Raw genomic sequence first — 24,555 nt, forward strand, 5'->3', positions numbered from 1 at the left:
TAGGTGTGCAAAGGACTCCTGACAGGACTCCTCAATCCCTTCTCTGTGGCTCCCTGTAGCCCTGAGGCAAGCATCTCCTGCTTCTTTCCATAATTCTGATTTTCTGATAAACACTTAACTTTGGAGAAGTTGCAGATCCCAGTCACAGTGAGTATTACACAGTTCAGTACCTCACTCAGAGTTCCTGCCTTGTGCTGCAGGTTTTACAAAGTCCCTTTGGAGATGGGATGGCTCCGTATTGAAAATGAGAAAACAGCAGCAGCACAAGAACAACAAACAAGTCCCAACGTGGTCTCCTGACCTCTACCTCAGTATTAGGGGAAACCCAGTTCTGAATTCACACAGGCTTATAGTTTCAGGCCAAGCACTGCACCTCCCATTTCTTTCCCCTCTGGTTTCAGCATCACCATGTGCTGCCTCATTCTGTGTACCTCAGAAGACTGTCAACTAGCTCAGTCCTACTATTGTTTTTCTCATTTGAATCTACTTTTCCATTTGACTACATGTCTTCCTTCAATCCCTTCTGTCGGTATTCCTGGGACAGAGTGCTGCAGCTCTCATTTGGTCCCAGACATTAATCAGTATTTTCCCCATAAATCACTGCTCTGCTGCACACCCAGAGATCTCTTAGCTCTTCTACCACTGCAGCTCACCCTCCTAGCAACATGTACCAAGTCTTTAGGAGCTGTGCTGGTGAAAGGTCCTTGCTGATCCTCACCGACCTTCATACTGACTCCTCCGCCAGCCCTCCTCAAAGCAGAGCTTGTGTCACTCACAGTGGTGAATTCCCTTTGTTGACACGCAATCCCCTCCAGCCACTGCTCTATTCTTTTCCTTTACTCCAATGCCAAACTTTTGTAAAGAGCAGATTCACAGGCTTCTGATTGCTCATTTTCCATTCACACATGAGCCCCCTCCAATTGATTTTCTGCGATTGCTCTCAATCTCCTTGAATCTAGGTCACCAATGACCTCTACATTGTCAAACCTTCTGGACACTTTCTTCATTGGATTTTACTTAGCTTTCTGGCAATATTTTTAAAATGCATTGTTGATGACCTTTCTCCTTAAAACCCTCTTCTCTTGGCTTCTTTGGATGTCACACCCTACTAGATTTTTCTTTCACATATGGCTGTTCAATCTCATCCTCCTTTGCTTCCATGACTTCCCAAATTCTAACCTCCAGTGCCTTGAGGAGTACTTCTCTTTTCTCTCTTCCTACAGAGAGAATTAATGATCTCATTTATTCTCCCAGCTTTAAATGCCCTCTAGATGCTGGCAACATCCAAATTTATATCTCCAATGCAAACCCCACCTCAGGGCTTCATTCTTGTATATTTAATTGTCTAGCTGACATATCTATTTGGATATATGACTTGTTAGGCTTACCATGTCCAAGTCTGATCTCTTATTCCTCTCAACTAGTTCCTTCTCCAGTCCATCCTGTCTCGATAAATGGGAACACTACCAATAAGTTGCTCATGCCAGAAAGCTGGAGTCGCTCTGAGTAGCTCTTTCTATTTATCCTCTATATCCAATCCATCAATAAATCCTGTCAATTCTGCTTCCAGAATACCTTTTTAGAAACCTCAACTTCTCCCCACTTCATTTCACTATCATCATTTGCCAAAACTATTGCAATGTCTTTTGAAATGTTCTTTCAACACTCTCTATGGATGTCATCAAATCCATCCGTAACATTAGAAGGATCCTTTGGAGATATCAGTCATATTCTCTATTGTATCTCTGGTAAAATATAGCTCTGGGAGTCCATTTTTTACCTCATTCTTTCCCCCATGCTCATATATGCAGTGTTTAAGTGATTGCAAGCCCTTTGCCTTCCTTTCATTTTCTATTTTTATTAGATCCCTGGAATATTTCTAATTACTGAAACTGTGCTCTTCCTATGCTTCACAGCTTCTCATCCAACAGAATAGCCAGTCTGGTGGTCAGAATTTGTCAGTCTGCTATCAGAACATGCCCCCAGAATGTCTTCTAGCTGTTCTTAGCACACTTTGGGGTTCCAGTTTATAGTTGGATATTAATCCTATCTCATTCATTAATTTACTGTGGATAATTAATTGTAGAAGAGCTGAAAGAAATTTAAAGTTGTGTAAACAACTATTGCTATCAACTCCTTGTTATTTCTTGAGAAGCATGTGGAAAGCCTCAACTCTGTCCCAAACAACTCTCTCAGTGACTCACATCCAGCACCTGGAATTCCCCCACAAGAATCATTCATTCATCACTGTCTTCAATAGGAAGCATAAAAAGTGGGAACCAGCCACTAGAGAGTCTATATGGAATTCACAGGGCCTTATAAAAAGGAGATATATCTGGGAACATTTAATAGAAGAAAAGAAAGCACTAATAGCCACAGAGTAGCAGGTCTGGAGAAAAGGTGGGGCAGCATTGGAAATTCAGGGTCACAACACAGATGTCAGGGGGGGAAATGTGGCTTAAATGAGCAGAAGGCCAGAGGTGCTTAACACACTTCAGCACATCAAAGTGCTTACCTTCTAGTCAGTTTCTCTTGTCCCCTCAGCACCTCCCATGGTGTCCAGCATATAATATATCCTCATTAAACATTTCTTGCATTCAAGAAACAAGAATTTCTATGTGCTACTCTGAGATCAGGCAAGGGTAGGGACATCAGAGATATGGAGTTATAAAATGGGCAGCATTATCATTTATCAATTCTTAAGTATGTCCTGAGGAACTTCTCTGAATCTGGTCCCTATCAGATGATGAAGCAAATCTAAGAGCTGAATAAAGCACCATGCCCTGCCTTGATATAACCATGGACTTGTAAGTAGAGGTGAACTAAGTATAACACTGTGTGCAGTAGGAATTCTGAAAGGGAAAGATAAGGGTGAGCTGGATATACTTCTACAATGAAGATGCACCTCAAAATTTCAGACAAAGGCAAAGAAGAAAAAGAAGATGAAGAGCCAGCCTGCACAAAGAAGCAAAGGCAGAGCTGAGCACAGTTCATCTTTGAGGTGATGGAAGAGCCTACCTGGGGGATCAGAATGGAGTCAACAAGTTGGGAGCCAGGGAAGATAAAGCAGGTTTATCTGGGTGGATGCGACCATCCAGGCACAGGAGTCTGAGTTTAGTGGAAAAGCCAGCATGTGAAGGGGAGGAGAAAAATCTAGAGAAGAGTGTGGGAGGAGTTAGGTTTTATATTTGGCTGTCATTTTAATTTCATAATTTATTAAAACAAGGAGTTTGGGCTAGAGGATCTCTCATATCCCCCTCAGCTCTGGTTTCTCAGACACTCAGTTAGAAACCTGTTTAAGTCCTTCCAGAAACACAGCTTAGACAAATTCATGTGCACAAAATGAATAAGAGAGATGATAGCCTGACTCTTTGGAAATGGTTTCAATTATAACCCTTCTGCAGAAATGGACTGTATGATAGCAGAGAGAGTGTAGGATTAAGAGCCAGGAGACTTGGATGGGAGTCTATCACTTCACAGCTGCATGACTTTGGATCAGTCATTTCTCTTCCCCATGAAAATGGGGTATGAATAACTGTCTCCCAAAGTTGAAAACATTTGATGGGACAGCATCCCTGGAAGTGCTGACTACTCAGCAGAGCCACAGTGAGTACTGCTGCAGGTGTGGTGAAGCTTCAATGCTGCTTCACAGAGTTCTTACAATCACAATGGCAGCCACACCTCTGGGTCACTGAGGGTGCTGACTCCCTCCTCCATTGCTCAGCCTCCAGAGCAGGCACCTCATTAATATTATTTTTCTTTTCCACTCTGCTAAGCCCATTGTTGGCCATGACAATGACGATATTGCAGTCTTTCTATAAAGGGGCGTCCTTTCTGGTGGCCCTGAGAGAGCTGGAGACAGTGATTAATAAAGGATGCTGGTCCTTCTGAGGAGGGTGCTGCTGCTCAACATGAATATTCATGAACCTCTGGGGGCTGGCTTGAAACCTGGAGAGGACATGGTGGGCTGACCCAGAGTAGAGAGCAGCAGGCAGGCTGGTCACCTGGTCACCTGGGAGATGCAACAAGCCTGTTCTGCTCCTCATGAGTGGAGCAGTGCAAGCAGCTTTCATCAACAGTGCCATCAGCTTTGCTATCACCCAAGAAGACAGGCTGGCAGATGTGAACATAAATACATCCCTTTCTTGCCTCACCTCAGTGCCCTGAGGAGCTATTAGAGACTTAAAATTACCATTTCAGTAAACGGAGAGAGAGAATTGAAGAGAAAGAGGCTGTGTTTGTTAACTTGGGAGCATTGTTGACTCCACTGGCTCCTTTCTTTCTGTGGCACCCTGGGGAGAGTTGGAGACAAGACTCTGGGTCTTCAGAGGTGTAGGAGCGACACCTTCAGATCCTGCCCTGACCCTTTCTGGATCCCTGTTAGGAGACTAGCCTTGCCCAAAGGCAAAGAAACATCCAGATAGCATTTCAGAGGGTTTTGTGATTCCAGGGAGCTAGAAAGGCATCAAGCCCTGAACCCCAACTCAAGGCCACATCCCTGAGGAGGTGGGCTGGGCCTGAGATTACACAGTCTTCTATCCTTAAATGTTCATAATCATTAGATAAATGTTTATTGAGTTTGAATATATGAATTCTAGATGTTTAGTAAATATTTGGTGATTGATAATTGATCGAAGCATACAAGGCATTTTAATCCTCTGTAAAAAAAACCAAACTCTTGGAAAGAGTCACCTGATATGCTGAAGCAGTCATTTATACTTAAATATGTCTTGTCTTAACTTCAGTTCAGTTTTGGGTGGGGAAACACACACACACACACACACACACACACACACACACACACATATACACTCTGAACTGTGGAGAAGACAAACACCTCCACCAGTTCCACCATACTGCAGGCCTGTCCAACTCATCACTGTGTCCCTCATCATTTATTCACTCTTCAAACATTGATTGACAGCCTACTCTCCACATTGTTCTGTATATAGGGGATAGAGATGAAGCCAGGCAAAGGTTGGCCCTCATGGCACTAACACTTTGGTAGGGAAGTCAGAAAATAAACAAGGAAATAAACAGCAATTGCAGATACCAATAAGCCCCTAAACATGTGTCTTCCTCTCTACATTCTGAATTTTTCTCCTAGCTCCCAAGAACATTTAAAATAGAACAAGTAGGGATGGGATACTTGGCTGGCTCAGTCAATAGAGTGTGCAACTCTTGATCTCAGTGTTCTAAGTTTGAGCCCCACATTGGGTGTAGAGACTACTTAAAAATAAAATCTTAAAGCATTCAAAAAAAAAAAAAAAGCAAACAGCACAAGTAGAATTGGTATCTGGGTTTCTAGGATTCATGGCCATATTTAATCTCTGAATTGTTATCTTCCTGAACTGCATCTCAACAATGGGACAGAGAGCATCTGCCTGTCCTGCACAGGAAAATGTGGAGAATCCATTCATGGCCCACACAAAAAAGCCCAGGTTTGGAGTCATTTTGTGACCTGGATAACTTTTTGTTGAGCTACTTTTGGAATAACTCAAGCATTTCAAGGGGGTGGATGTGTACTGAGGTCTAAAGTGGATTTCCTTTTCTCTCCTTATGAAGTGGTCAGTTCATTCAGCAGAACCAGTTTCAATGATGTGCATTGTGAGCAACTATGCAGAGACAGCTCTGTGCTTTGATGGTCCCTGTGCTTGTTTTAATACTCTGCAGTCATGAATTTGAAATTCCTTATACTTTTGAACAAGGGGCCTTGCATTTTTATCTTGCACTAGGTCCTGCAAATTTTGCATATCGTCCTGCCTTTCAGGGGTTTGGTAGAGCTTTGCTTCAGGTCTAGAACATCATTTTCCTACTCTAGGATATGAGTAGGTGCTTGTTGTAAGGCTTCTTCTAGGCCTCATACCCCAGAAAGGAGCCTCTGAATATCAACCCTGAATAAATCTCTTAGACATGGAAATCAAGTTTTTGAGAAGGGACAGCCCAGTACAGGGGTAAACAATGCCCAATTCAAAACCCATCCCTGTTGTTGGTGCTTGCATGATGTGAATCTCTCTGCTTCATCTGAAACATTGAGAGGCTCCTGGGAACAACTTAGTGGAGGGGTTCTCAGTCTTTCTATCAGGGTAATAAAATGTAAATCAAAACAAACACAAACAAAACCCTCTTCTATCCACTACTATTAACTTTTTGAGCTGAATGCTAGCCACTAGATCAAGACTGAAAGAGAAGTAACAGAAAATAGTGGCCTAATTTCTCACACCCTTCCATATAACTGGGGTCTTCTGAAAGCCAGGACACAGTCTCCACTACAATGAGAGTTAGTGTTCTAGGTACACTAGTTTAATCTATGGAAAATCAGTAAGTATATGCTTAGTATAACAAGTGGCTCCTGTCCTTCAGTGACTTAACACAAACAATGTTCATACTTGCTCAAGCTCTGTGTCCAATGAGGGTGGGGCTCTGTTCCTCCTGATCTCTTAGGGACACAGGCTGATAGAAGCTTTATCTCAATACGCGCTCATTTAATCACTGTAGTGGGAAAGGGATGTGGCAAGTTGTACCCTGGATCTTAGAACTTCCACCCAGAAGTGGCATATGCAACTTCTGCTCACTTTTTATTGTCAAATCAAGTCACATGGTCATAACTTTTATTGCAATCCTACCACATGTTCAGAGAGAGGGAGAACTAGAAATAATTGTGAGTAATATCAGTAACTACCACATGTGTCAAGACTTAAGATTCCTTATTTCCACCATATATGGCCTCATGGGAAAAGTGACAACAAACAGGATTCCACAACTTGTAAGCTCGGCAAAGCCTTTCTCTTCTGTTCCTATTAAAGGGTCTTATACCACTTCTGTGTCCTTCAGAGATTATGTGAGAACCAAATGAAACCATAGATGAGCATAATAGATAATATTTACTGAATATTAAGACCCGGGCACTATTGTGGTACTCTGATCCTCACAACAGAACTGTAACATAGGCCAGTTATCACCCATACTTCACAGATAAGGAAACTGAAGCATGGAACATTATGTAACTAGTCCAGGATCACACAGGAAGACCTAGGATGTAACCCATGGAATCCAGCCCAAGCCTGCTCTTAAGCACTGAGCTGTGCTGAGAAGCAGTGCACAATGTTCTCCTAACAAAGAATTTTCAAACTCCACCCTTTTTTAAAAAAATGTTTATTTATTTTTGAGAGAGAGAAAGAAAGAGAGAGAACACACAGAGGAAGGGCAGAGAGAGACAGAGGGAGACACAGAATCTGAAGCAGTCTCCAGGCTCCAAGCTTTCAGCAACAGAACCTGAATTGGGGCTCGAACTCACGAACCATGGATCATGACCTGAGCCAAAGTCAGGTCATGGTGCCAACTGACTGAGCTACCCAAGAGTCCCTAAACACCACCCTTTCTGTTTATATACCAGGAAAGCCCCACCAGTTCTATTTTGGACTTCATGTGGGTTGTCAGAGGCCTCCAGGAGGACATGGAAAGATCACTGCTTATTCATGGGACCCAACAATCATAAACAAATATCGGGGGTCTGCTTGTGAGCTCAGAATCCAAAGCCAGGGATGCTTGAGACCTGAAGCTCCCCAAACACAAAGAAACAACAAAACAAAACAAAACAAAACAGTGCTTTTCTGCTTGAGCCTTTCTTCACCCTGATCAGCTTTTCACCTGAGAAGAAGAATAACAACAATGCATAGCCACCTTCCTTCCCTTCCTCCTCCAGCTTACCACCCTGTGATACTCAGGAGCTGTGGATTTCACCTCTGGGGCACCTTCCATAAAATAACATCTGTCATTGCCAGCAGCCCTGGTGCTGAGGGCTCACTCTGTTCTTCAACACAGCTCCCAAAGAGGAGGGGGGCTGAGAAGGTGCCTGTGGAGGACTCTGGAGAGACAGTCTCAAGGGTGAGGAGGGTGAGCCAGGCAAGAAATGGGACCTAGCTTTTTGTTCTGCAGATGCTCCAGAAAGTTGAACTGTTCTGCTTGATAGCCTTGTACTGTGTCCATCCTGGTTGTGAGCTGCTCTGAGGTACTTCTTCATGGGCGCTCCTTCTGCCAGCCTCCCTGTGCCCAGATCAATTACCATTGAGCTAAGGTGCCATTTGTGGAATGTGGGAGACATCTAAATGCCTAAAGGTATAAGCTAAAATTTACAGCCCCTGCCCATAACCTCAGATTAATGTGCCCACCTCCCACTCCCAGAAGGCCAAGGACAGAATAAGAATTCCCCTTTTTAGCAGAATTTGAAAGCCATCAGCAGCTCCACTTTATCTTACACATAAAATTCAATGTCTGAGTCCTCAGAGATTCCTTTGGGTGAATCATTGCCTTCTTTCTAGATGTATTTTTTCAAGATGTAAACACTCTCATTTTATTTCCTGTAACTCAGAATGAATAAGTTTAATGGTTGTCTCCTCTCAAGCACTTGTGGCCCAGGCACTCGGAGAGACCTAAAAAGAGCTGTGTGCCCTGCAGGCAGGACAGAAAGGTCTTCTTTTTGGGGATTCCCAGGTACTGCAGGATCTGCTGGGCAGAAACCTCTGTCAAGGATGATCCAAGAATGCATCACAGCATTGGAGAAAACATTGGAAGTCTCCAGCTTCTTCCCTGCATTTAAGGAAGGGGAAACTGAGGCCCAGGGAAGGCAGTTAGATCACTGCTCTTGACAGACTAGACCCTGACTCTGACTTCAGGGACCCATAGGCGCAGCTACCTCAGGGCCTCAGCACCAGGAACTGGAACTTGGACATCGAGGCAAAGGTCCAGATTTAGCAGTCGTCCCCACCCCCTGCATTGCTGTGGCACCTGTCACTGCGGATAGATGCCTTCCAGCCATGTAGAGAATGGACCTGACCCAGCCTAGGCCCAGCTGCCTGAGACCTCCCTTAGGAGTTCAGCCCATGTGGCCTGAGTCCAGATGCTAGCTTCTTAGCAGCGCTTCTGAGAGTCTGGGGCACCTCAGGAGGTGTAACCTGACCAGCCTGTGGCCGCTCATCTCATTAAGCCTGGCAGCTGGTGGCGGGTACATGGGCAGAAGCTGGCTTAGATCAGGAGGATTTCAGGGCCCCATTTAACCTAATTGGGCCAGCAAACAGGCCTTATGAACATCAGGCACGCCACTGTCTTGTTCCACTTCTGGCTTTGAAGTCGAGCCTCATCGCGTTCTTAAGCATGAGATGCAAGCATTCAGTTGCTCATATTTAATGTGCAACACAGGAGATCAAAGAACAGATAGAGATGGAAGACATCAGGGCGATAATTAAGGATTATTCTAAGAGCTGGCTGGCTAACCACTCCTCCTAGCGCAGGCCTGCCATGCTCAGCCCCTCTCCTCTCCTGGCCTCCTCCCCTCTTTCTCTCCCCTCCATTAATATCTTGCTTCCTTCCAGCCTGCTTGCTTCTTTATGTCTCTGCTTCATCCCCTTTCACCTCAGCCTCCCCTTCTCCCACACTGGCCTTGCCTTCTAGGCTCCCTTTCCCAAATAAAAGACCTACCTTCCAGGAAAGCCCCTCATTTTCTCTCCTCTTCCTGCCTTTTCCTCCCTCACTCTTCTCTTAACCTTCTTTCTCCCCTAGTTTATTTCTCTCTTTCTCCACACTGTGCCTACCTCTAGAGTCGCCATGACAACAGGCCTCCAGGACAATTACTGCCCAGACAGCTCAGCCTCTTTCCTTCAGAGACTCCAGACTCCAGTGCTCACTGGAGTCAACTCCCTGATTCCTTAGCCCTGGCAGCAAAGTAGCCAGGGCCCTGGGAATGGAGTCTGTCACCAACCACACAGGGAGAAAAGCATAGAAGTATGGAAGAGGATGAAAGAGGAGAGGCTGAAGTTCTCTGCATTCATTGTAGTTGGGACAGAAAGGAGGACAGCCATTGAGAAGGAGAATTATGAAGACTGGGGAGTGGATCAGCAGCATTTGTCTTCCCATCCAGGAGCTCAATGGACAGAAACTGTTGCCCTCAGATTGGGAGAAGAAAACAGGATGCAACAGCCAGTGTAATGTTCTGGAACTTTCTGTTTCAGAACCTGAGCATGAAATAAACACAATTCTAACTTCCTTACCTGCTTCTTTAGACTTTTAACACTTTTATACCTTGATCGGGAAGGTATTTCCTGGCCACGTGTATACTGGGCATCCACTTCATATGCAATACAGAGCAGACAGCCATGGACTTCAAAGAACACAACACCCTGACCTAAAAAAAAAATACAGTCTATTTCTAAGATGCCAGGTAACCACACACTAAATACTTAAGACTAAAATATGTAAATAATGGATAAAAATTAAAAGATGCAAAGAGACACAACACAATTTCCTCCAAAAATAAGGTCATTTTGCTGTCTGGGCACTCTGACAAGCTTTAGGAAATGGATCTTGAAATTCATCTGGAAGGCTAAGTAAGGTCTGAGTAGGCACATGAGTTTGGGAAGGGTGGCTCATGCAGCCTGAAGCCATCACTCAGCCACACCATGAAAGAACTTGAATGCCAACCTAATTAGTTTAGACATGATCATGTAGTTTATGGGAAAAGGATGGAACACAGATTGCAGCTACCTGCCTACATATTAAGAAGTCCAGGATAAGGGGCACTTGCATGGCTCAGTTGGTTAAGCGTCTGACACTTGATTTCAGCTCAGGTCATGATCTCACAGTTTGTGAGATTGGGCCCATGCTGAGCTCCAGCTATCGGTGCATGCAGAACCTACTTGGGATTCTCTCTCTCCATCTCTCTCTGCTGCCCTCCGCCTCCGCCAACCTTGCACTTACTCTTTCTCTCTAAATAAACAAAACAAGACAAAAAAGAAGTCTGGGACTTGTGTAACTCATTTTAAGCAAAGTGAGTGGCACTAATAGCTGTAACTAGAAGTCCTGTGCATAGGGAGAGAAAGGAGTTCCAGGTGTGGCTGAGTGTGGCTGTCTACCACAAGCCCACAGCCCTGATAGCCTTGCTCCCAGCCCTTGCCCAGCAGCATGCTCCCTGAGCCACTCAACCTGATCACAGCAAGACCTGCTAACTTCCTAGCCAGCAATACATCATCTCCTTGCCTCATGCTTGATGTTGGACTGAGAGATGGGGTTTTACTTGGAAAGTTTATTTTCCTTTCCCAAATGCCTCAGATAGAATAATGAGAAGGTGAGCTTAAAAATTCAAACCGTGTAAAAGGCCTTGTTCACAGAGAGTATAACCTGTGTATGTCATATAAATTTCAATCACAAAGCAGGAGCTGAAACAAGGTCAAGATGGCCTTTCTGACAGGCTGGGCCATCTAGTAGAAAGAAAGTGTAGCTAGGAGGCAGTATCAGGACCTGGCTCTGCCACTTCCCATATTTAAGGCCTTAAAATATCAGGTGACCTCCTGAGGCTTCCATTTCCACATTTATGAGATGGCCAAAATCAAACGGAACATGTTTGTCTCATAGGTCTGCTGTGAGGACTGAGTGAAATAATAAATTCAAATACCCTCAGGATGGTTAAAGGTGTTATTGACTTATGGAATACTTGCTTTTCAGTGGTGGTGGCAGTGATGTGACCTTCAGGCCACCGGCACACCATGGTCAAATCTCTGGCCTGGAAAGTTCCTCTGCAGCATGAACAAAAGATGTGATCCAGTCAGGCCTCAATTTCCTCATGGGTAAAAAGACAAAGTTGGACTAAAGTGACATTTTCTCTGAAAAGTGGGGGCAGTGGAGATGATTTGAGGTGGGGCATGAATATAGTATTAAGCTACATTTAATTCAGAGTGAGAAATGTATCTCCTTTTCAATTATCTTTCAATCCTTCGTGTTCTTGGCTGGGTTTGAGTTTTCAGTTAGCAATTCTCTAATATCTGCTAATTTACCTTTTCAAGGGAGAGAAAGTAGGCCTCAGGCTCTGAAACTTGGCAAGCAGCAGTACCTACCTAGAATTTAATGTCATTGCTGAGTTCTCATTGTATTTCTTTTTTGCTTTCATTTGTAGGAGGTAATACTGGTTTTCCATTGACAGCAATGAAATAAGGTCTCCTTTCTATAGATGTTTAAATAAAAATGTGAGTGGTGTTAATGGAAAATATTGTATCAATAATAGATTGTGCAGATGCTACTAAGGAGGTAGCAGGACTTTGAGAACTGCTGGGCTAGCTGATCCCTGATATTCCTTCCCACATTTCCTTAACCTGACACTCTCATGCCACTTTGGTAGGAATGCAGCTCCCTAACATGGCTGGCTTCTCTCTACATTGGGAGGAAGAGAGACAATGATGATTCAGTCCCCCCAGGAAACCCACATTTAGCACAAGAGCAACAGTGATAACCCAAGGAAGTCCTTTAAAAGTTTCCCAAGTACATTTGTGTACATATTTCAGTTTGATGAGGAAAATGAGATACCCTATATTTACATGATTTTCTCAAAATCACTCTCAGTGATGAGTGACTCCAACCACATTCCTCCAAAGCCCTGCTTCTTTCCAAAATTCCTATTGTTTCTATACACTCATCACACTAGGCTATATATAACATGTGGAGACACCAAGAGACCCTTTTGAGTTGAAGACATTAATGGGATTTCTTCACTTGAGGGAGGAATCTGACTCCTTCAGACCTAGTTATATATTTATTATGCATCCTGCTTCAACAGAATGAAAAGAGGAAAGCCCCAGCCCTCTTGTCTTTTAGTCTTTCAATGGGAATGGCAGGTAGAGCAGGAAAGCAAAAATGAAAGAAGGGAAGAGAAAGAAAGAAAGAAAGAAAGAAAGAAAGAAAGAAAGAAACGAAAGGAAAAGGGAGAGGAGGGGAGAGGAAGGGGGAGAGGAGATGAAAGGAAAGGAAAGGAAAGGAAAGGAAAGGAAAGGAAGAAAGCAAGAAAAACAAGAAATCAAGAAAGCAAGAAAGAGGGAAAGAAGAAAGGAGGTAGGGAAGGAAGGAAGGAAGGAAGAAAGGAAGGAAGGAAGGAAGGAAAGAAGGAAGGAAAAGAAAAGTAGAACAGGGAAGAATTGACATTACAGCTACTTCCATTTTAGGGAATGGAAATGGAATCCCTATTCTCTTTTCAATCCACCAATCTTTCCATAATCTTGTAAAGGAATCCCAATGAAAGGATCATCTATTCACTCATTTAACAAACATTGTGCAAGAGTTTAAGACATATGCCATGAACAGAAAGATTACAATCTTAAAGAAGGGATTAAAATTGAGGACACAACTATAATATAAAGCAGAATATGATAAAATAATAATTATGATTAGGATATATTATAAAAACACACATTTATGAATATTTAGCTGTGTGCCAGGTATTATTCTAAGAATATTCTATGTTTTGCGCACGTGCGCGTGTGTGTGTGTGTGTGTGTGTGTGTTTCAATCTGCAGAATAACCTATTTGATAAATACCAGAAATATGCTTGTTTTTACATTAGGTAACTAAGGCTTAAATAAATAACCTATTCAAAGTCAACCAGCTCCTACATGGCAGAATCATACTCAAATCCTCCTGACTCCAGGGCCTGTAGGATTCACACTCACTGTCTGCTGGAGCTGCATTCTGGACTAAGCATCTTCATCCACTATCCCACTATTCCCTTCCATTAGGCAGTGTGACTGAAGGCACAGACCTAGAACCAGGCTACCGGGGTTGAATCTCAGCTCTGCCATCCCCAGTTCTGTGACACTGGAGAAGCTACTTAACTTCCCTCTGCCTCTATTCTATTTATAAAAGGGGTTAGGTGTAATGATTAAATAAGTTAACACAGAAAGTGCTTTGAAGGCTACCCAGCACATAGCACATGCAAGAACTGGATGAACAAAAATTATTATGATGATGACATAGGTATCGTTAGTCTCATTTATTGGCAAGAATACAGAAATCCCAAAAATTAAGTAGCTTGTGTGAGATGTAATATCTGTTCTTTCTATTATGTGAATCTGGTAGGTGTTTAGAGGGAAAAGTAATCAATTTGAATCCAAAGAGAAGAGTGAAGGGAATTCAGAGACCAGGTAGACATTTGTTTCCAAGTAGAGGCAATGTGAAGGTTCCCACTACAGGGGAGGAAAGATAAGAAATGATCAGTAGATCCATGGGGCTAGAACATGGGGCTTTAGGAATGAATAGTCATCTCATGGAATGCCTAGAATACCAGAACACATGGTAAGTTATTGAAGGCTTCAGTCAGAGAGTTTGTAACAGAACACACAGAAGTGTGAAAAATAAGTACAGGGAGGAGAGATAGAGAATAAGAAGTTAGTAAGACACTGAATAGACCCAGGAAGGGGTTTTATATAGGTAGTGACACTTAAAATAGATAAATGGAAAAAATAGATAGGTGCCATTTATTTACATATGCATTCACTCAACAAAACTGTGGTGAGCACTTACTATGTACTAGGTACTGGGGATACAATATGTAGTGTGCAAAATCCAATGCCAGTCTATGGGGAGATACATAAAAAATCAAATAGGCAATAATAGTACTATGATATGTATTGACATTAAATTGATAATAATATAGTGATAAATGTGATAGAATCACATAGTAGCAGAAATCAATCTAGACAAGAGAGGTCAGAAAGAACTTCTGAAGGAAATGATAACCATATGATGAGTAGGAGTTTGTCAGAGGGAAGATGTGCACAGGTTGTGTTCTAGGCCAGGGAGTAGCTTGTGCAAGTGCCCTGAAGCATGATAGATCATGGCTCCTTCAGGAAGTAGAGTAAATTTTGGGAAGCAAGAGATGGAGATGGTTTGAGATATGCAGCTGGAGCTACAGCATCTAGAGCTTTTAATCAGCATTAATGAACTTCTATTTTATCATAAGTGCCAAGGAAAGTCATTGAATGACTTTATGTAGAAAATCATAAGCTCAGGCGTATTGTTTAGAAGGACCACTACTGTGTGGATTGGAAGAGGCAAGAAGGATTGCAGGATGTCCTGACAGGTGGCTAGAGGTATAGACCTGGCAAGAGAAGATAATTTTATAGGGACATTGTCATAAAAATTGAAAAGGAGGATTTAAAATAAGTTTAAGAGGTAGAACTGGCAAGATATGGGGATGATTGGATATAGGGGTGAGGTGGGAGGAGGAGAAAGGGTGAGTCAAATCACTGGGAAGATGACACTGTCACATGAAGAATAGCAAAGTCAGGCAGGAGCAGTTGGGGAATATATTAGTCATGGTTCTCCAGAGAAACACAAACATAGAATGTTCATATGTATATAACTTCTCTCTTAAGACTTTTCTCCTAGAGACCTTCAACTGACTGGATGAGGCCCAACCACATTGTGAAGGGTAAACTGCATTATGCAAGGTCCTTTGATTTAATCACACTTTAAAAATACCTTCACAGGGGCATCTGGGTGGCTCAGTCAGTTGAGTGTCCAACTTCAGCTCAGGTCATGATCTCACAGTTTGTGAGTTCAAGCCCTGCATTGGGCTCTGTGCTGACAGCTCAGAGCCTGGAGCCTGCTTCAGATTCCATGTCTCCCTCTCTCTCTGCCCCTAACCCACTTGCATTCTTCCCTTGCATTCTGTCTCTGTCTTTCTCAACAATAATAAAATAAAAATTAAAAAAAAAATTAAAAATACCTTCACAGCAACATCTAGACTGATGTTTGGTCAAACAAATGGGCACCACAGCCTAGCTAAGTTGACACCTAAAATGAATTGTCACAGCGGGAAAAGATGATTTTATTTTAGATCATCCCTCATAGTGGGGTATCCTAGAAGATCTGTTGGCAAAATTGGTTCAAATCCAGAAAACAGTGGTGGATTTGGGCTTCCTGTTTACAAAAGCAGCCATGGGAGGAACCATGCCTTTGTGAGAGGCTTTGAGGAGGGAGAGAAAATGTGACAAAAGACATAAGAAGGATTGAAGAAGAGCCAGAAAGGGAGACTGAAGTCAAGAACAGAGAGCATTTTAGGCAGGAAAATGTGGTCCCAGAATAGTATGTTTAGAGGGGAGGACAAGAGCACTCAGAATATTTCACTGGGTTTGGATTATTCAGGTGTTTATTCAATAAGTTTCAAAAGAATGTATTTGATCCCTCCCAGTGCCAGGCAGTCTTTTACTAAGCCTTTCCAACTAGTTTCCAGACATTTCTCTTGCATTCCTAGTTAGCCTGGATTTTCTGCTGGTGCATCTCTTATCCTTCTAACTTCCAGGAACTCCTCTGGATCAAGCATGCTCAAAGCCAGCTCTTCCTTTCTCAAGGGTACTCTGGGGACCTGTGTACTCCTGCTAGGTTAATTTGTGCTTCTCAATGTGCTCAACATGTTTCAAGCATCTACTCTCATTTCCCCAAATAGATCTCTGGCTCCTCGGACGATAGGGTTAGGCATTTTATACTTGCAGAGCTCACCAGCTTCCCCATGCCACTTACACACCAGCCATGGGATCAGCAGACTGTCTGAAACCAAAATGGACCACTCAAATGAATGGTGACCACTGCCTTGTTGACCAGCTGTCCACCTTTTCTTCCCTCTCTAGGCTGCCCTCTCACCTGCAGCCAGGATAACCACCTTAAAATGACTGGAAACATCACAATCATTCTCTGCCCTGTGTCTCTTCTAGCATTACTTGTATTAAAAGGGTAACCCTCTAACTCCCAGTATGTCTCATAATGGTCCTTCGACATCTGCCCTGAAACTTCTCTTCTCCAGGTTTATTCATTCAACATCCTTTCAACAAATATCTACTGAAAAACAGACAGTAAACATAGGTGGATTGAGAAAAATAGAAGTGGCACCTACTCACACAAGCTACTCACACTGTGGTGTGGAGAGAAAACAGTAAATGAACAGGCTTTAATTTCAGGTAGTGAGTGATAAAAGCTATAAAGTCCCTGGAGCAAGGTAAGAAGTTGGAAAGTGATGGGTACCACCTCATGCAGGAAGGGAGGGAACTCCCTGGGAAGGAAGCATGAGCAGAGATCCAGATTATGTGAGGAGGGGAACTATGGAATAGCTAGAAGGGGGTAGAGCAGAATGGATGGATACATTAGTAAAGACCCAGAGGTGTGGTAGGGGCCAAGATGGGTGTTCTCATCCAGCTGTATTTTCCAGAAGCCCTTGCATCTATGACTCTGGCTATAAATTCAGGTTTGCCCATGACCTCCATTTGTATGAAATTTGGAAGGTAGAAGTGAGGCACTGGTCTTCTTCCTGTGGTTTTGGTCTGTCACTCTGTTTGAGGAGGTCATGGTTTTCATGTAGTGCCTCTGTTTGTTCTCTGGATTTCTGGTGTCCAGAGGCTGCTCTGGCAGTGGTTGCTGCTTTCTAGGAACGCTGGTCCATAGTCCGGCTCTCACCAAGTGCCTGTACTTGCTCCTTCTGCTGCTGCTTCACCAGTTCCTGGTACTTCACCACGCCTTGTTGGTGCCCCTAAACCTGCACATGCCTTTGCCCCAAGTCCCTTCACTGAGCTTTCTGCACATACTCTGGGGTGTGCTGTCTACTTCCTGAGTAGTAGTTAGCTGGAGAAAAGACGTGGCCTGACCCTGAGATACAGGCTGGGAGCCTTCCAAGCTGAGAGGCCAGTGATGTGAAGGGGATGGTTCAAATGAGCAAGAAGCATTTGAAGAACCATGAAAAAGGAAGCATGGCAGGGCCCAGAGAGCACAGAGTGTGTGAAGGCTGGTGAGGTGGGCAGAGGCGCATCATGCAGAGCCCAGGCAGCTATGCATATGCAGAGTGAGTGACCAGGCCCAGCCAGTCATCAGGTCTGACTCTGAAAGCAATGTTGCTCCCTGTCCTGTCCCACTATGTTTGACCTCCAAGGCCTGCCCTTTTTACAAGTTGACTACTTTCTGTATGCCCCATTCTCCTTTTATTCCATTTGACCAGAAATCCCATGGTGAAAGTGTGTTGAAAGAGCCACCGGGGAAAAATACATATGAGTCAGACTTCCCCAACATTGCTGCTACCCTGATCTGTCACACTACCAGGAGAGAAGGGCTCTGAACCCCATCTGTAATGTCTCAGGAAAGGATGCAAGGTTATGAAGTCCACCATGCCACAAGGCTGGTTTTCATACACTTGTCCTTGTCCAGCCTCACTGCCAGTGCAGCAAAGCTTCTTCTGTAAGCTTTTCATTGTTTTTCCACTGTGCCTACTGCCCACAGCTGTTCCTCTGAAGTGCCACCCAAGAGGCACATCTCAGGTGTGCTTGCTTTTGTTATTTCTCAGCTATTAATGCACTTGGTTGTGATGACTTAGGAGCTCTCAAGACTCCCTATAACAAAAATGTTCCCAAGCTGCTCTTAAAGCCTAAACTTAGCCTCATCCACAGGGGTATTGAATGGAGTGCCAGGTAGTTGGAGGAAAGCTTTGTATTTGCAATATGGACACTCTCACTCATGGACACTTTAAAAATCCATGAGTTGAGGCACCCAGAATCTGTGGGACAACTCTCTAAACACTGTTGTTGGAACCGCTTCTCTGTGCCTGGACCCATGTGACTGTTTTTGAAAATCTTTCTTTGGCTAAGCTGGAACCTCTGTAATTCATAATCATTGCCATTTTTTTAAGTTTATTTATTTACCTTGAAAGAGAGAGTGTGAGCACAGGGAGGAGCAGAGATAGAGGAGAGAGAGAATCCTAAGCAGGCTCTGCACTGTCAGCACAGAGCCCTACACATGGCTTGAACCCATGAACCATGAGATCATGACCTGCGCCGAAATCAAACATCAGATGCTTAACCAATTGAGCCACCCAGGCACTCCTGCCATTTTAAGCCAAATTTGAATTCATGAAAAGTCTAAAATTGTGGAATGCTAGTAAATGCAGCATATTTTCTTTAAAGTGCATTGAGCTCTTTCAATTTGTGAACTTCTGTAATGAACATGTAGCCATCATGTAGGATACACATACACATTGGAGTTACATGAAGAGTGGGCTTGAGAATTGTCAGATTACTAATACCTTCATAATTTAAGGGCCTTCCCTGCAATATTGATTATTTTGTTCATCAACATAGTGAAGTGCTGGAATAAACTATCCTTGATAGCCAAATTCTATCCATCCTTCTAGAACAATTCAAGGTCTACTTATTCTGTTCTCACTGATCAATCTCATCATGACTTGCTGCTAAGTTTATTATCTATTGCACTTATTTTTCTCTGAATTATTAACATAGTAAACTGGTGGAACTCCATACATGTTAAGGACCACTTCATTGGTAGGCATTTTGAAATTTTATGGAGGTGTTTTTTGGTTCTCATAATAGTTATAAAGCAGTAATAGCATGTGGTGGAAAGAGAACAGGGATCTGGAAAGTCCAGCAATGCTGGGGACAGTCCCACATAACACAGAACTACCTAATATCCTACATAAGCCTTGAGTGTCCCACTGGACACCCAAGAGGCTGAACGCATGCCTTGACATGTGGCAGGATTTCACACACGAGACATGCTTTCCATGATGCTATGTCATTATCCCATCCCATGTCACAACATCAGGCATTATTTTGACACTGAAGTTATAAATAAAGATTAGCTCATTTGTGAGAAATAACATGCTTCCTCATTTTCTCTACCTCAACAGCCTGTAATTTGAATTGGTATGTTGTCCCTGTTTCAATTAAAGCTACTTCTCTCTCTCTCTCTCTCTCTCTCTCTCTCTCTCTCTCTCTCTCATTTCATGCACAAATACATCTGGCATGTTACTAGTTACCCTAGTCTTAGAATATATGTGTTTATACCTCTGCTCTTTCATTTAATGTACTTCTTTCATAGAACTTCTGACCTCACTTTTCTTGAACTCAAATATATTCATTATAAGCCGGTGGAACTATCTGACTACTTCACTGCATCATCTATTTTAGCTGTTTCTGAAAATTTATATATCAAAGTAGATATTATTTATTTTAAAATACTTGCTTTTTATTCCTCATTTACATTATAGTTAGGGCATTATATTGATTTTTATTATATATATAAGTATGTTATAATATCTGCAAATTTCAGTTTGGTAAATGAGGCATGAAAAATTATTTGTTATAAAAGGGGATATTAAATACAATAAGTTTGAGAACCACTGATCTATTACAATCTCTCATTTTTCGGAGAAAGAAAGTGAGGTACAGAAAAATTAAATGACCTGATAACAAATTTGCTAATCTGGAATTTAAACTCTGATCTGACTTTCAGTCCAGTCTTCCTATTTCATTCTCTAATTTTAGTTGAACATGGAGTAGCTCTCATTTCAAAAGTAGAATTATCACAATCTCCTTAAGAACAGAACCATTTTGTACATTCCTTTTCTGTAATCATCACAGTGAATAACACGGCATTAGACATATAGTAGTTACCTAATATATACTTAATATATCAGTTGGATTGAATTGAATTGCATCAAATTGAAATTAAATTATTTGAACTGAATAGCAGAGTGTTAATGTTTTATGGCAAGTAGTGTCTTCAAAATGAAACAGAGCCATCAGTTCTGACCTGGAAAGCCACTGTTCGCACAACTACATCAAATGCCCCTCTTAACCTTCCCTCCTATCTCTCGTTTGTTCCCAGGAACTTGTCATGGAAATACACTTTTATCCCCCTTCTTCCCACCCCTGACCTTCTTGGCTCAGGGCCCTTCCAAAAGACCTACCAGTATTCATCTCTGGCTGTCCTTTTACTAGCCATATCCTCTAGGATAGAGACTGGATGTAATGCTGGGATATTCCAGTCCTTAAGATATTTTCAGTGAAAGTCAGTTTTTCCCCGTTCATTTTTTTTTCAGGTTCTGAATTATCTTTTTCTTGACTCTTTCCAAATATGTTAAGAAATTTGGTCTATTATGAGACACTTTGTTGACATGCTACAAAAGCTAATTTTACATGTCAGTGGGAATGGCACCAAAACACTGACTCAGAAGCCATATTCCAAAAGTAGATTAATTGTTCTATCTTCCCATTGAATGTGCATGTGTGTGTGTGTTTGTGTCTGTGTGTGAACATAAAGGGGAGGGAGATAAAAGATCACTTCTTTTTGGCCATACCTAATTTAGCTGCCAAAATCAAAAATAAGTAGCCAGGATGTGGGAGTTAAATAAAGGAGCATCAAAATCTATTTGCAAAACAGTGAGGTCATGAGAGTTGTGATCAGATAGCATGACCTAAAGTATAAAATAGTTTGGGACAATAGGAAAATATATGTCATAGTTCTAGACTCTGCATAGAGCAAGCTAATTAAACATAAATTGTGCCTTCATAGATAACACTCTCAAATACATGCACACATACACACAAACAGACACACACACACACACACACACACACACACACACACTACTGCCATCAGCACCACTACCACCACCAGCAGCAATAACAATAACCAAAATAGTTTGGCTTTTGACATAGATAAAGAAGTTATGACATCCTTGCTTTCACCAAACAACCAAAATCACATACATACATACATACAAACATACATACATACATAAGAGTTCTAAAAACTGTCAGAGAACTGATGACACAAACTGGAACAAACTAATAAGAGAAAGCTCCCAAGTCATTGCAGGCCTTCCCATGACTTCCAAAGCTGGGGAGAATAGCCAAAGAGCTAAATGCAAAATTCCAAAGAACAGAGGGCAGCAAGTAGGACTTAGTGGCAAACAGAAGTCACTAATGACCCAAAACTTTCCATTCAGCTATGAAACAGGGAGAAGTTTCCCATGTATCTGAAAGCTGGTGGCTTGGCTGTGAATTAGAGCAATTTTCCAGAATCTCACCAGTTGTGAGATTTCAGTTCCTAATGAAAAGTAAATACCCATCCTGTTCTCAAAGTATTGGACTCTAGTGGGGAACTGAGTGAAACTAAAGGGGACAACAAAGTCCAGACCTATTCTGACCCAGGCTAATCATCAGATTGGCTTAGCCTTCATTCTTATGATAGAAGACAAAAACAAGAGGGAAGCATTACAGAAGTAAATATTGTCTTCAGTTGTAAGTGTTCTTTTGTGTGTTATAAGAACACAAGAAGGCAAGAAAATGTAATCCAAAGTCAGGATAGGAAACAGTCAATAGAAGCAGTGACAGAGATGGACTAGTTGTTGGAGTGATGAGCACTGGGTATTGTATGGAAACCAATTTGACAATAAATTTCATATTTTAAAAAATAAATAAAATAAATAAGTAAATATTTACAACTGTTATAAAAAATAATAATTATTGGGGTGCCTGGGTAGCTCAGTCGGTTAAGCGTCCGACTTCAGCTCAGGTCATGATCTTGCAGTCCGTGAGTTTGAGCCCCGTGTCGGGCTCTGGGCTGATGGCTCAGAGCTGGAGCCTGCTTCCGATTCTGTCTCTCTCTCTCTCTCTGCCTTTCTCCTATTCATGCTCTGTCTCTCTCTGTCTCAAAAATAAATAAACTTAAAAAAAAAAGCTGCTGAGGATTCAACTCAGTTTAAAAAAAATAATTATTATGGAAAATAATTAATTAATAAATAATAAATTGAAACAATTAAGTTATTAATTAATATTATTAATAGTGATAATATACTTATTTATTAAATAATTAAATTAAATAATAGATGATTAAGTTAAAATAATTAATTAATAAATAAAAATTAAAATAATTATGGAAAAATGCCAAAGGATCTAGTGGAAAGGCGAATGCATGTGTGAAGAATAGGAAAGGTTAGGGACATGGAAGCTACAAATAAAGAACCAAATGTAAATGCTATAAATGAAAAATATAGTATCATAAATAAGGACTTTATTAAATGGATTAGCAGAATACTGAACACAGAAGAGGAGAGAGCCAATAAATCTAAGGATACATCAGTAGAAAATGTCTACACTGAAACACAAAGACAAATATGGGTAAATAAAAAATAGAACAGAGCATCTTAGACCTGTTTTATGTTAGCAAATGTTTCAACATATAAGTAACTAGAGTTTCCAAGGAAAGAAGGAAGAGTATGGGGCCACAGAAATATTTCAAAAATGGTGAGTACTAAACTGTTGAAAGACATCAACTGACACATCCCCAAAAGCCAATATATCCCAAACAGGGTAATTACAAAGAAAACCACATCTAGGCACACAGTAATCAAACAGCCTAAAATAAAAAATAAAAAGCAGATCTAAAAACAGACCAAAAAAAAAAAAAAAAAAAAGACACAATACATCCTGGGAACAATGGTGAAAACAACACTGACTTTTCTCCAGAAATACTGTCAACAAGAGGCAATGGAATGTCATAAAGTGCTGAAAAAAAATGTCAACTTAGAATTCTATCCAACAAATATGGCCTTCAGTTTGTATATACTTCTATATAAATATATAATTGTGTGTGTGTGTATATATATATTTCAATACATTATAGATCAATATATTAACATATATATTTGTATATTGCATATATCTATTATATATAAAATATAAATTATATATATTACATATTAAATATAATTATATGTACATATATAAATGTATTTTAGATGCAAGTATATATTTATGCATAACATATGTTTCATGTATATAAATATGAAGGGTTTATTCACTGGGTAAAGTTCTAAGCTGACACATTAAATACATCTAGATGACATACATAAAAGAATACTGACTTTTTAAAAGTTTATTTATTTATTTTGAGAGAGACAGAGAAAGCAAGAGCAGAAGAGGGGCAGAGAGAGAGAGAGAGAGAGAGAGAGAATTCCATGTAGGCTCTGCTGTCAGCACAGAGCCCAATGCAGGGCTCAAACCTACAAATTGTGAGATCATGACCTGAACTGAAATCAAGAGTCAGATGCTCAATTAACTGAGCCACCAGACACCCCAAAATATTGACTTTTTAAAGGAAAAACAATAGCAATTAATCAATTATAGGGTTTATAGCATATATAGCAATAAAATATAGACAAAAAGAACACAAAGGGATGTATGGAATTATACAATTGCAAACTCATTCACTTTTGCAAATAGTACATGTTATTTTGTGCTAATTCCATATATTATTGACAATTTTTTGAGAGAATAATAAATGCATTAATTTCAAGGAGGGTTGAGATTTGCTTCCTCCTGCTTTTAGTTCTATTATTGTTCTATTGTTCTATTGTTCTATATCTATTATATTGTTATATTATATTGGCCCCTATTATATTGTTAATCTAGAGCATGTTTCACTTTCTTTTTTTTCTGACCCAGTGAAACAACACAATTCAAAGGTAGAATTTTTCAGCCATTATGTTAACATTGCCAGCACAAATTTACTGTAATATTCACAAGTGACAGGGTGCAGAGCAAAAAGTATTGGATTTAGAGTAAGTCAGTCTAAATTCTGGCTCTATCACTTGGGCATTGTGAGACATTGGGCATGTAACTTAAACTTTCAGAACTCAATTTTCTCATTTGTAAAAGGAAGGCAATAATTCCCATTTCACAGGATCATAGAGGCTCAAAAACATGCCAATTCCTCAACCACCTTCAAGTTCCAAACCTACTTGGTAACCAAGAAAAACTAGTTCAATTCAGTATGTATTTGTTGACTTGGAAACTCTGGAAATTTGACTTCATTCCCTTTATATAATATCCAGAGAATAATATCTTTGTTCAAAAAAGGAGGTAAAAAGGAAAAAAAAATAACATTATTTGAGACTTA

The sequence above is a fragment of the Felis catus genome, chromosome B1 (assembly GCF_018350175.1).
Source record: "Felis catus isolate Fca126 chromosome B1, F.catus_Fca126_mat1.0, whole genome shotgun sequence".
Lineage (NCBI taxonomy): Eukaryota > Metazoa > Chordata > Mammalia > Carnivora > Felidae > Felis > Felis catus.